Source organism: Myiozetetes cayanensis, unplaced genomic scaffold, assembly GCF_022539395.1.
Source record: "Myiozetetes cayanensis isolate MyiCay16 unplaced genomic scaffold, myiCay2020 scf2-11, whole genome shotgun sequence".
NCBI lineage: Eukaryota > Metazoa > Chordata > Aves > Passeriformes > Tyrannidae > Myiozetetes > Myiozetetes cayanensis.
Window position 1 is genome coordinate 29782170 of NW_026087411.1, and position 11660 is coordinate 29793829.

Consider the following 11660-nt stretch of genomic DNA (forward strand, 5'->3'; position numbering starts at 1 on the left):
TCCTCTCCTGTGCTTATTTGTGGGTTGGGTGCTATCCATACCAACCAAAATAAACTGGGTGCAGAGGAGCACTTGTTCCTACATACTCCTGGTTGCTGGGCAGAACTGCAAAATATGGGCATGCCAACATGGAATAAATCCATGTTCATGTTGAAATAGAAGTCACAAGCTTCTGAAACTAGAGGATAAGTGTTTATTCATAAAGCTCTGTTGTCCTCCTCTGGCAACCTTCATATATGTGGCTTACCGGTTGTACGCTGGCAGTTAGCAAAGAGTAAAGGAACAAACCAAGGCTTCAGATACAGACAACCTCTTTTGATATATTCTATTCCTCTCAGCCTGGGAATTCTGCCAACTCCATCTCTGGCACGGCTGGAAAGGAAGGAAAAGTAGTAAGATAATTGGCCTGCTTTTTAATTGCAGATTAGAATGGGAAATGAATACATAAGCAGGAGTAAGAAACATGCCTTGGACATCTGGGGGGGACATTGCACTCTTTGGCTGATTTTGTGGCTCTTGGTCTTTTATAAATGATAGAAAGTGGGTGGCTTAAAGAGAGAAAGGCTTGCCGTGGGGGCCTTCTTTCATACAATGAAGAAGACTCAGGCTTTAAGATTTTCTTCTGTGCTGCATTTCTTCAGAAAGTGAAATTCACTAATGTCAAATATCAGACTACACTCTGAGATGTACGACAGGGACCTGACAAAGGCAAGATAGTAAAGCAAATACCTATTTTAAAACCTTAACCTTTAAGTTTTCTGTAGTTCTGTGGTCCAAGTTTTCCATCCTTTACAGCTGCTTTACATTGAGAAGAGAGCCTGACATTTAGCCCTAACTCTGGTACCCCAGCATGTCACACAGGCAAAGTTTAAGGGATGTGGTGCTGAACTGAGCAAAAATTCAAGAGATACAATTTGCATCAAGTACAGGAAGAAATCAGAGACCCAAAACCACAGTAGCTGAGGAATCTGTTATTTGTGGAGAGATTTGCTCTAAAACACTAGGAAATTAGTTTTCTGGCAAATAATTTCAAGTAGTTTTCTGAAGATTCTGTCTGGCCAAGTGCTATTGGTGTCTCTGTGGGAGTTTAATTCTATGATGTTTATCAGTAGATGCAAAGTATAATCTTATGGAGGCATAACAGCTGAAAGCTGCAAAATCTGTGGAAAGAACAGGCAGCCTTTTAAAATGTGTAGGTTTGAGACAGGCTTCTTTCAGAGAATGCAGTGAAAATAAAAAATGAGGTGGAGATGGATTGAAGCTCTAACTGGCTTTTATTTAAAAGCTTCTGACCCCACATATTACTGTGCCTTCAAGTGCTATGTGGTTTTGAAAACGCTTGGGATAAACTTAGCTTCCTCTGGCACAGAGAGGGAGGAAAAGACTTTGGGGTTAACACAGTTTATTTACTGTAAAATCACCATTCTTCAAAGCAACAACAACAAGACTCAGGATGGGGAGAACCGTGAATGGTTTCAAACACACATTCTTCTCAGACCTATGCAGTTATGACCCAAGTAATTTTTCAAGGAAGGATGCCACTTCCAACCCTTTTGTCTACATCTTCTGGCTCTCACTGCTTTTCTCCTTGTTTATATGTCTTAATGTTCCCTTTCCTCAGCTACGTAACGTCTGTCCCATTCCAGTTCCCGTGGCTCCCTAGGAACATCATGGCTGCCTGCAGGCAGGACACAGCAGCCTCTTGGCATTTCAGGCTGACAGCCAGAAGATAGATTTGGCTTCTCTCACTCAAAGAGTGTCAGTCTGAACTGCTTCAGCTGAAGGAGACAGAACCAAGGCGCCCAGCTGAGCAGTCATGCCTTCCTTCAGTGAAAAATGTCAAGCTTTTGCACGCTTTCAGCCGTGCTATTTATGTCTGCTGTGGATTACGATTTGCACAGATGTAGTTTGGTGAGGGCAAGGGGCCACGAAGTGGACCAGGCAAGTCTGCTGAAATACTCGCAGAGGCTTGTTAGTGAGGCTGGAATTCAAAATGGGTTTTGAAAGAGGCTATGCCTACTGTGAATTGTAGTTACACCTTTTCCAGCTCCATATTCCTCCTCCCCTTCTTCCCACTCCAGTTCCTTTTTACCAGCACTCCTACACTTCCCAGTCTCACTTTATCATCACAGTTGTGCCTACTGCTCCAGCTTCTGAAATGGGAGAATAAAGCTTAGTTCTATCTAGTCTGGAACCCTCTAGAAGACTTCCAAAGCCTTAGAAACAATTTAGCTTGTTACTGTGTGTTCAGACCTCTTGACTTGACTACATTTGTCTTGTAGATGTGACCTAAAACCACCTTCTTGTTGCACCAAGTAAGCAGCAAAGTTATCACCTGTTTAAATAAACCTTTGGCTCCTAATCAACAATTCAACAGAAGAAAAGAAATTGAATAGAACAAAATATGTTTGATTATTTACTAAAGACATAATGGCCTGGAGACTGAAAACAAAGAGTGGGACTGAGAGCCAGATGGCAACCAATATAACCTAGACAGCCTACATGTCGAGTCTTTAGGGTACAGAAAACTCCCACACTGAAATCTTTTTCAGCATTAGAGAAATCCATATGTGCTACTTTCCTAGTTACAGTTATTCCCAATAAATGCCAAAACTAACTTTAAAAATATCATAGATCTATGTCAGGTACCGTTTGTGTATCTCATAACACTTGAGTGTGAGGGGCCTCTGAAGGTCAGTGAGAGGGCAGGAGCGGGAATGGGGTTCTGTGCAGACGCCGCCACCAAGAGATTATGAAGTAGTCACCTGTGTTATGAATGAGTCTATAGAAAGCCAGCAATGCATGAGAGCATAATCTCATAGCGTGGATATTGCTGGTGCCACATGCCATAGTTAAATTCTAGTGTGTTATGGTGCCAGGGAGTGTGAAGGGAACTTAACAGACCATGAATAGCATCTGCCACTGGCCCCAGGCAGAATTATGAGAGATATTTACATAATTTGAATGGCTCTTGGCTGATTAGTCTCAAACTAAGGTAGAGGAGTCTTCAAGCATCAGGGATGTCTAGCAGCACCAAAGTATTTGTACACAAAAATGAAACCCTAGGAATGAGAAACAGGACTAGAAGAGGACAGGCATCATCTAGAACTTTGTAAAGAAGGAGGGCAATGGAGCTCAGCCCAGAGCATCACACAGTAGGTACTCTACATGAGGGGGAATTAGAAACCTTGTTAGCTATGGATTAAGAAAATTCTTCTACATACACATGTCCTGCTAAACACATCTTTGCTTTGGCTTATGTTTAGGCCTGGCTAATATTTGAAGTGGGAAGGGTGAGAACATGAGTTTGGGTGGATGCAAAAGCTTTTGAATATTGTCTCTTGTATTTCTTGTTGGAGCTGAAGGCCCTGAAGTACCCCTGTGCACTGGGACTCCGTGATGTGACATGTTCCCTTAACAGGAGACTGCACGAAAGGAGGGCAGGGCACGTGCTGCCATATGCCTCCTGCTGGGAAAGGACTTTGGAGAAGCAAAAACTGTCATCACCTCATAAGAGAGAGGTGTTTCCTCTCTTCCACTGAATCATCACAGTGATCCTCAAGGAGCTAAGCCTATATCTTCATACTAAATTTCTCCATTATATGACATTTAAACAAAGAGTGATGTGCATATAATTCATGAGAAGCATACAACCTTCTCTTGTGAAGAAGACTCTCCAGGAGGGCATCTGACCATTACTGGAGAAATAACTCCGTTCCCTGTTGTTCCAAACTATGAGGTGTCTCATGTCTTGTTGCTGTTCTGTGTTCACCCATCTTCTCACAGGGAGTCAGTCGTACTGTTTCCCTCAGGATCAGACCAGAACCTATGTAGGTCTCTCTCACAGAATCCCTGATGCAAGATTCATTTTCTCTTAGCTGTTCAGTGCTATTTACCGCCTCAGAAGGCCAAACTGTGAGCAGACCTCTTTCCTCCATAACCTATAACTCCTTGCAGTAAGCAAACCCATATGACTGTGTACTGACAATGAGGTCTAGTAGGACCTTTGGTGAGATCTACTGGTGCTGTTTCCACCACCTCCCTTAGCAGGTTTTTTTTTCCCAGGTAGTATAATTTTTCTCATGCGTAACATGCAACTCACTGAAGCTTAATTTCATGCTCATTTGATATTCCCATTAGCAAGTAGAAATAATTAGTTCCTGTTCTCATCTTAATTTTAATTTTTGGCTGTCTTGGGTGCAGAGACCTCTGGGTAGCAAAATAGGAAGAAACTAAAAACAGAATTCATGAGAAAAGAAACCAGCATGTACCAGAATAGAACCCATATCAGGAAATTCTTAAAAATCCCATTCTTTCACCTCAAGAAAGTCATCCCAAACCTTTAAAGACAATTAAAATGAAAATATCTGCAATAGAGTCAGAATTACTACTGCATAAAAGGATCTGGGATGTGTAAAAGATCCCCCACCGAACACATATGACAGCTTGCAAAAGGATGAATGTTACCTTGGGATGTTTAAGCAAAATTAGCATGTGAGAGAGGTAGGAGGTATTATTCCTCTCTCTAGGATGGTGGGGCTAATATGGACTCTAACATGGGCTCAGATCATTAGATTTTAAGGAAGCCGTAGGTAAGCTGAGAGTAGTCTGTATCACAGCAACAAGAAAATGTTTTAAGAAAGCATGACATTTGAGAAAGCCATTAGAAAAGGCTGAAAATGGGTTTATTCAGACTAAAAAAGAAAACAAAACAGCTAAGTTTTCAGACTGCTGAAGAGTGCTAAGCGGAGGCTAAACTGTTCCTTGTAGGCCTTGAGAAAACAAAAAATCTGTCAACATTGCAATAAACAGGGCAGAGCCTGGTGCTACAAATGCTTTCCAACTGTAAGAGCAATAAACTCTTCTAGATGGACATGGATTTCAAACTGTTGGAGAGAGATGGCTTATGCAAACAACTGTCAGGCATAATGTTGCTACATTTCTAGACCCCCAGTACAGAAGGGCATATTCAGTTATCTCTTTCAGCTTTACATTTTTGTGGTTTGGGTCCATTCTAAGAGGTCTGATCTGGTTTTATCACTCCCTAAATTATCCCTGTATTGTATAGTTAGGGTTACTCAGCATAATGAGTCTCTGCTATAAGTCAGATGCAATACTTTGTGCACATTGTAGAAATAACACCCTCTCTTCTGCTTACCAAGATTAACTGACTGCCCTAACGTGGCTAGAATGTACTAACATAAAAAAGAACGAACCCATGTAAATAATAAAAAGACAGAGAGACTCTATATCATTTCTATTTCCTGAGCTTCCGTAGTTGTCAAGGTCATTGGAGAATGATGCAATATGGGATCTACTAGTTCATTGTCTGGCTATCCTTTCAAGTGTTGGGTGTTTGGACACAATGGTGTTAAGGCAGTTTGCTCTGTCTAGGCCAGTGTATTCCACCTGTTTTTCTACTTGAAAGAAACAATGATTTTTTTCCTTTTCAAGCAGTTTCTCCTTAAACAGTGTGTCCACCTTGTCTAGCTTTTCCTCTCACTTCTTATTTATCTTCCATTGCTTTTCAGCCACATGTATGGATTTATGTTACTTGGATGAAATGATTGTACAGTACATTAGTTGTCATACATGTAAAGTTATAGAAGTTATCTCTTGATTATAGTCCTCTGGATTCTAAATTCAGTGGCCTTTCATTTCTGTGTAACAAGTCTCTGTTCATTTACCTCACTGCTTAATAGAATTGATGGAAAAAGAGGTAAGAAATTCTGTGGAAGTCTTTGCCCTCCAGAGCAGCACAGGTGCTTTGCACAGTCACAGCTAAAAAGCAAGAACTGATGTCTCAGAGGAACATCACTCCCTTCATGGGTGAGAGAACTGGCAAAACCTCTGACTGGGGAGTTTTATGAAGTTCTCTCAGGAAAAAGAGCAAGAAGCTTATTTACTTCACTTCCATTTTTATCACTGGGATTTTTCAGGCTTCTCCCTTCCCCTTCCCTTCCCTTCCCTTCTCTTCCCTTCCTTCCCTTCTCTTCCCTTCTCTTCCCTTCCCTTCCCTTCCCTTCCCTTCCCTTCCCTTCCCTTCCCTTCCCTTCCCTTCCCTTCCCTTCCTTCCTTCCCTTCCTTCCCTTCCCTTCCCTTCCTTCCTTCCCTTCCTTCCCTTCCCTTCCCTTCCCTTCCCTTCCCTTCCCTTCCCTTCCCTTCCCTTCCCTTCCCTTCCCTTCCCTTCCCTTCCCTTCCCTTCCCTCTTTTTTCTTTTTTCTTTTTCTTTTTTTCTTTTTTATCTTTTGAAAGGCGTTACATCAGTTCATGAGACAGATTCCTTCAAATTTACAAAATGTTACACTATTTCTGTTTCTGGAGCAGAAGAATAAATAATGTTCTCAGACACCTTGGACTTGCTTGTAGAGAAGACATATGATTTGAAATTGCAGCAAAAAGAAAAAAAAAAGCTGCTTTACTAAGGTATAGTAAACATTATCTGAAATACTTGTTGCCATAAATCATGTTCTGTTCAGCTCAGGGAAAGGATCTAAATAAGACCTACATTTGTGAGTCCTTATTTCTTGGATTATTTAATTGCAAGACCTTTAAAGATTGTTTATATTATTGCTAATTCCATTTCCCCAGAATAGAGCAAAAAAAACACCTTTACTCTTGTATTTAAGCTTTCCTGGTAAAGAAATTGGAAATATTCAGCTGCCTCGAGGTTCCACATGATACCAATGGAAGACTCTACCTTGTAGCCCATGTTAAGCAGCTCTTCGGAAAGACAGAGGAAGCTGACGAAGAAGTGAGGGTTGGGCCAGCGTAACAGAGCAGCCTCTGTTCACAACAGGGGCAGCAGTCAGGCCTGTCCCTTTCCCAGGCATGATGGGGACTGACAGCACCTCAGCCAGGCAGGGACACATATGTCTCGCTGAGGACAGACAGGTCTCTTTGCTCGAGTCGAGCACTACTCCTGCTGCAGCGTGGGGCTCACCACCGTGACTCACAGCGCTTTGCTGTGCCGCACGGAAACTTGTGCTCACAAGGCAGGAGAAAGAGCTAAGAAAGCAGTCCTGGGGGCACCTCTTTTTCCCATACTACCATTCCGTTTTGCCTTTTCCCTTAAGTCATGCAATTTTTCTGCTCTGCAGGGCAACCTGTGTGATTTCTCACATCGAGCTTAAAGTCATCCTTGCCCTCTACTGGCATCCTGTAGAAACACAGGTACACATCAGGCAGCAGTTCCACTTCTTCAGGTGGTCAGAGTCACAGGGCAGGAGGAGCAGGTGCACAGAGACTCCATGCAGTCAGTGGTGGGCCAGTGCTCCCTGAGCAGCTTCCTACAGCTCCTCTAGCAGTAGTGTCCTGGTGAGGCAGGGCATGGCAACCCCTTCTGCTCACTCTGTCCTGATGTTTGCAAGTGGAAAATCTGTCACTTATTAAAGTGGTATCTGATTTCAGGTTATTTATGAACAAACCAGTCTAGAAAATAAGAAGCTCTGCCAGTTGCTGTTCATAATGTTTCTTTCCTTCATTTCTAAGTATAACACACTCCAGTTGGTTTGTAAGCTCAGGGAACGGGAGTAAGAGTGGTCTAAGAAAATTACTTGAATGGCTACCATGGATGTGCAAGCAGGCTGGTAATCTTAAGTGGCACTTTCAATTCTGAAGAGTCACACAGTATTTGAACACAGTATAGGCTTGAAACATTGCACTGAAACCTGCTGGAAAGCCAGCATCATGGAAGGATGTAATAGCTGCACAACAGTATGTAGAAATCTGGGGCAAAGTAGATATGTGGACACTTTAGCTTGGCAACTGATTACTGGATAAACTGAGTCAGCACAGCAACACTTCCGAAAAAGCAGACCACAGTTTCAGTATTCAGGCTGAGCTATTCATAGAAGCATAGAATGGTTTGGGTTGGAAAGGACCTGAAAGATCCAATCCACCTCTACCGTGGGCAGGGACACCTCCCACTAGACCGGATTGCTCAGTGCCCTATCCAACCTGGCCTTGAACACTGCCAGGGATGGGACATCCACAACAAGTTCATGTCTTGTAAGATTTGGAGGGATCTTTCATATCAGCCCAGTTGTAAAATCCCATAGATTCTGATTCCTGACAAAATACACCGTGAAAAGACTCACAGAAGAACATGTTAATATAATAAAGTTTGCAGTAGTCAGATGGCTAATTCTAAAATAAGCTAATACTGGTCAATATAATTATATTTTTTTAAAATTCAAAGTATTGAAAATAAATATGTAACTACATAAAAGTGATAATTTTCAGAAAATAATTGCTCTCTTCCCTCATTTTCTGTGTCCATAATAACAACTAGTGATGCCCACCTTCAGCAGTGGTACAAATAAATAGAGAACAATTCTATTATTGGAGAAGAAATGTTCAAATGGCAACTGTAGTTTTAAACTCATGATGTCATTTGTACTCTAATAGTATATGTTTAAAACATATTTTAATCATATCTTAAAACAACAATTAGAAAACTAGGATTATTTTTTGAGACATTGTCAATGTGCACTTTGCTGTGGGTATATGTGCATACCATGGGCCAAGATCAGACATTTTGCCTTGCCCAAACCTGTATAGCAGTGCCATGGGTGTTCTATTCTCCTTCACAATTCCTCAGTTTCTCTCAGGCAGCTCCTAGTATGCTTTTCTGCAATCCGTTTTGATCAGTCTCCAGCATCCACATTTAAGACAGAGTTCCCCTCCACCTTTTTGTTCTGCTTCTGCTTTTTGCAACCTCAGAAGCTCAAAAACAACTAAACAGCTCTCAACACCAGGAGCTTTCTGTTTTGGTCTTTGCCAGCGGAACCTGCCGTTGTGGTGGTCCATCACCCTGAGCCAGAGAGAGAGAGGCTCAGAATTGCCACTGGATCCTGCCCCAGCACTAAATCAACTTGTTTTTTTATCTCTGCTCCACTTGGGAGGTTGTCTTTGTCCTGCTGATGACTTACTCCCATACATTTACCTCAAAACTATCTATCAACACCTCATTTTGCAGTAACAAACCCATCCCGTAGTCTTACCAGCCAAATTTATGTCTCAGACAGATGTGACCAGGACTTCACCAGATCCTACCAGCACCTAGTGAAAATATTTTGCATTCCACATCCTTCTTTAAAACTGCTAAGTCTTTGTAGTAACAGATACTGGTCTTTGGAACACGTTTTGGCAGTCATCATGTTTAACTTTGCATCCAAGACATCATTCCCATGTGGCTTTGCCCTTGGATGCTCTAATGCTTTGGTGGCTCTCAGGAAGGTCATATACCTCAAACAGCTATTGAGACCTTGGCATAACTTTCAAAAGCTGTTTCTTTTCTGTCACTAGTTTTCATTTGGCTCATCAGGGATTTGTGGAACTGATTTACTATCAAAATCAAACCGTTACAGCCCTTGTGTCCTTTAGAAGTGATTGCTTGTCTGAACTAAAAACACAAGTATAAATATCTGAGATACTCCATCCAGTTACTCCAAAGGCCATATCTTCCTCTTACTTATGAAGACCTTCAGAAGTGTCCCATACTGCCACTGGTGAACAAATGCAGGTGCTCAGGCTGCTTACTTCATGCTGATCTTTATCTCCAGCTTCTGGCGTCCCACCCTTTTCAACCTGAAGATATTTCTCTCTAGATCCTACTGCATGGAGGTGTTCATTTGTTACTGTCTCTTCTGCAGCACTGAAGAAGCAGAAGAGAAGCACTGCTTTGGGATGTGAATATTCACATTGCCATCAAGCTTGGCTATAGAAGAGATCTGAGGCTTTCAGTGAGCTTGCATTAATTAACAGAGCTTTCATGGGAGAGACAGCCCATTGGTTAATGAAGCAAGGTAGTTCAGTAGACATATAAAAAATTAATTAAAATATCATCCTACTTATCAAAGAAACATATTCTGAATTGCTTGTTTTCTTGTCTTAATAAACTCCAAATGTACCCTGCTTCCATAGGATCTAAGAAACAAAGTCTTAGGTAATTTAATTTAATTTTAATAACAGCTGAGAAACTGCATTTCCCCCCCAGTTTTTGTAGTAGGTAAAAATTTCTTTCAGACCGATCCTTTGGTCACTAGTTTCTTCAATTACAAAGGAAGAGAACTAATTTTCCTCTGTAATTCAGAAATGAGACTTTTATTCACCAGTTGCAAGAATTCCTAAGATGAAAGCGAAAGAAGCTATTGAAGTCATTCAAAGAGCTCCCACTGCCTGCAGCATTGTCAGAATTTCACACTAAGGATTAGGCATATCCTAATCTGCCCTGATCTTTTATGCAAAAGACTGGTAAAACAGCATTTAAAGTTTTATCAGATTAGACACACACATGCTTAACAAATCAAAGGCCTTTTAAAGATAAAACTTTTGCCTCTATGAGGCCTGAGTCATAATGTCTGAATGTTTGGAGACTATGACTTAATTCTGCTGAAGGGATACCTTGTTCAGGCTAATAATCTCACTGGAGCTGATGCCTGAAGGATCATGCTGGCAGCAGAAAAACACAAGAGGCAGTTTACCTCAGTAGTCTGAGATTGCAAACGCTTGGCAGGCCTGATTCCCCATTTACTCTTCTGCCCTTCAGATTCACCAATGCCCATTAAATTAGGGGTTTTTTTCTCACACTTGTTGCTACCTAAGGATACTAGGAGGGATTGCTTATGCTCCTATAAAAGAGTATTAATAACTTAATCTTTGCAATTGATAGATGTGAAACTATACTGTCTTGGAGCAACTCAGTAAGGTAATTTCCACAGCGATGAATGTGTCCCTTTTGTCCTTCCTACCAAGGGAGTACACTCCTGGCTTCTCTCCTTTGAGAACAAAATACAGCATAAAGAGAAACAAAAACTAAAATACAGCGTGGGGAGAAACAAGTAACTTTTTTCACTTGTTGAAAATTTGTTTTAGCTTAGTTTGACTAATAAAAATTCTAAGCTTGAGAAAGGATGTGTTTAAACTCCCACTGACAGATGCTCAAGCGGTGGACTTACTGCCCTGTAATTGTACAGCAAAGGCATCCCAAGGTGCATAACTGACCTGCATACTTTCTGATTTTTTTTTAATGCTGCATTTAAAATAAGGGGCTGAACATAAAAATATCAGAGCAGACAGTATTTTCTGTGCAATTAGGCGTATTCCATGGGCATCACATGTACCATTTTCACAAACACATCCAGTTTCCTTTTAAAACTAGTGAGGGTTTTGACTCTAGAAGAAGGCTGTTCCAAATTCTCCTCCCTCTGGGGTCTGGAAATCTGATTTTCTGCACAGATGTGTTCCTGACCAGTTCTTACCTATTTTTAGTAAGCTAACATCCTTTAGCTTAAGTATTCTCTTCCTTTCCTGGTGTTATGGCCCAATGTATTTACTTACAGTAATTGTATCTCCAGTCCACTAACTTGTCCTTATTTTGCTAGACTAAACAAGCTGATGTCCTTTATCTTCTCCTTAACTAGTATATTTACCCTTATTTGTTCCACTCCAGTGTGCACAGGAGTAGTTAGGTATTTTTACAGGTTAAAGTTCATCAAATAAAAACTCCTTTTTCACTGCAGGAAATTCAACAAGGAGCATTCTATTGTAGCAATAAACTGTTGGTACTATTGCTATTGATATCATCACTATTTTATCAATAGCAATAACTTATACTGTACTTCCTTGCCATACTCTAATCAGCTGGGGCGTTTAGT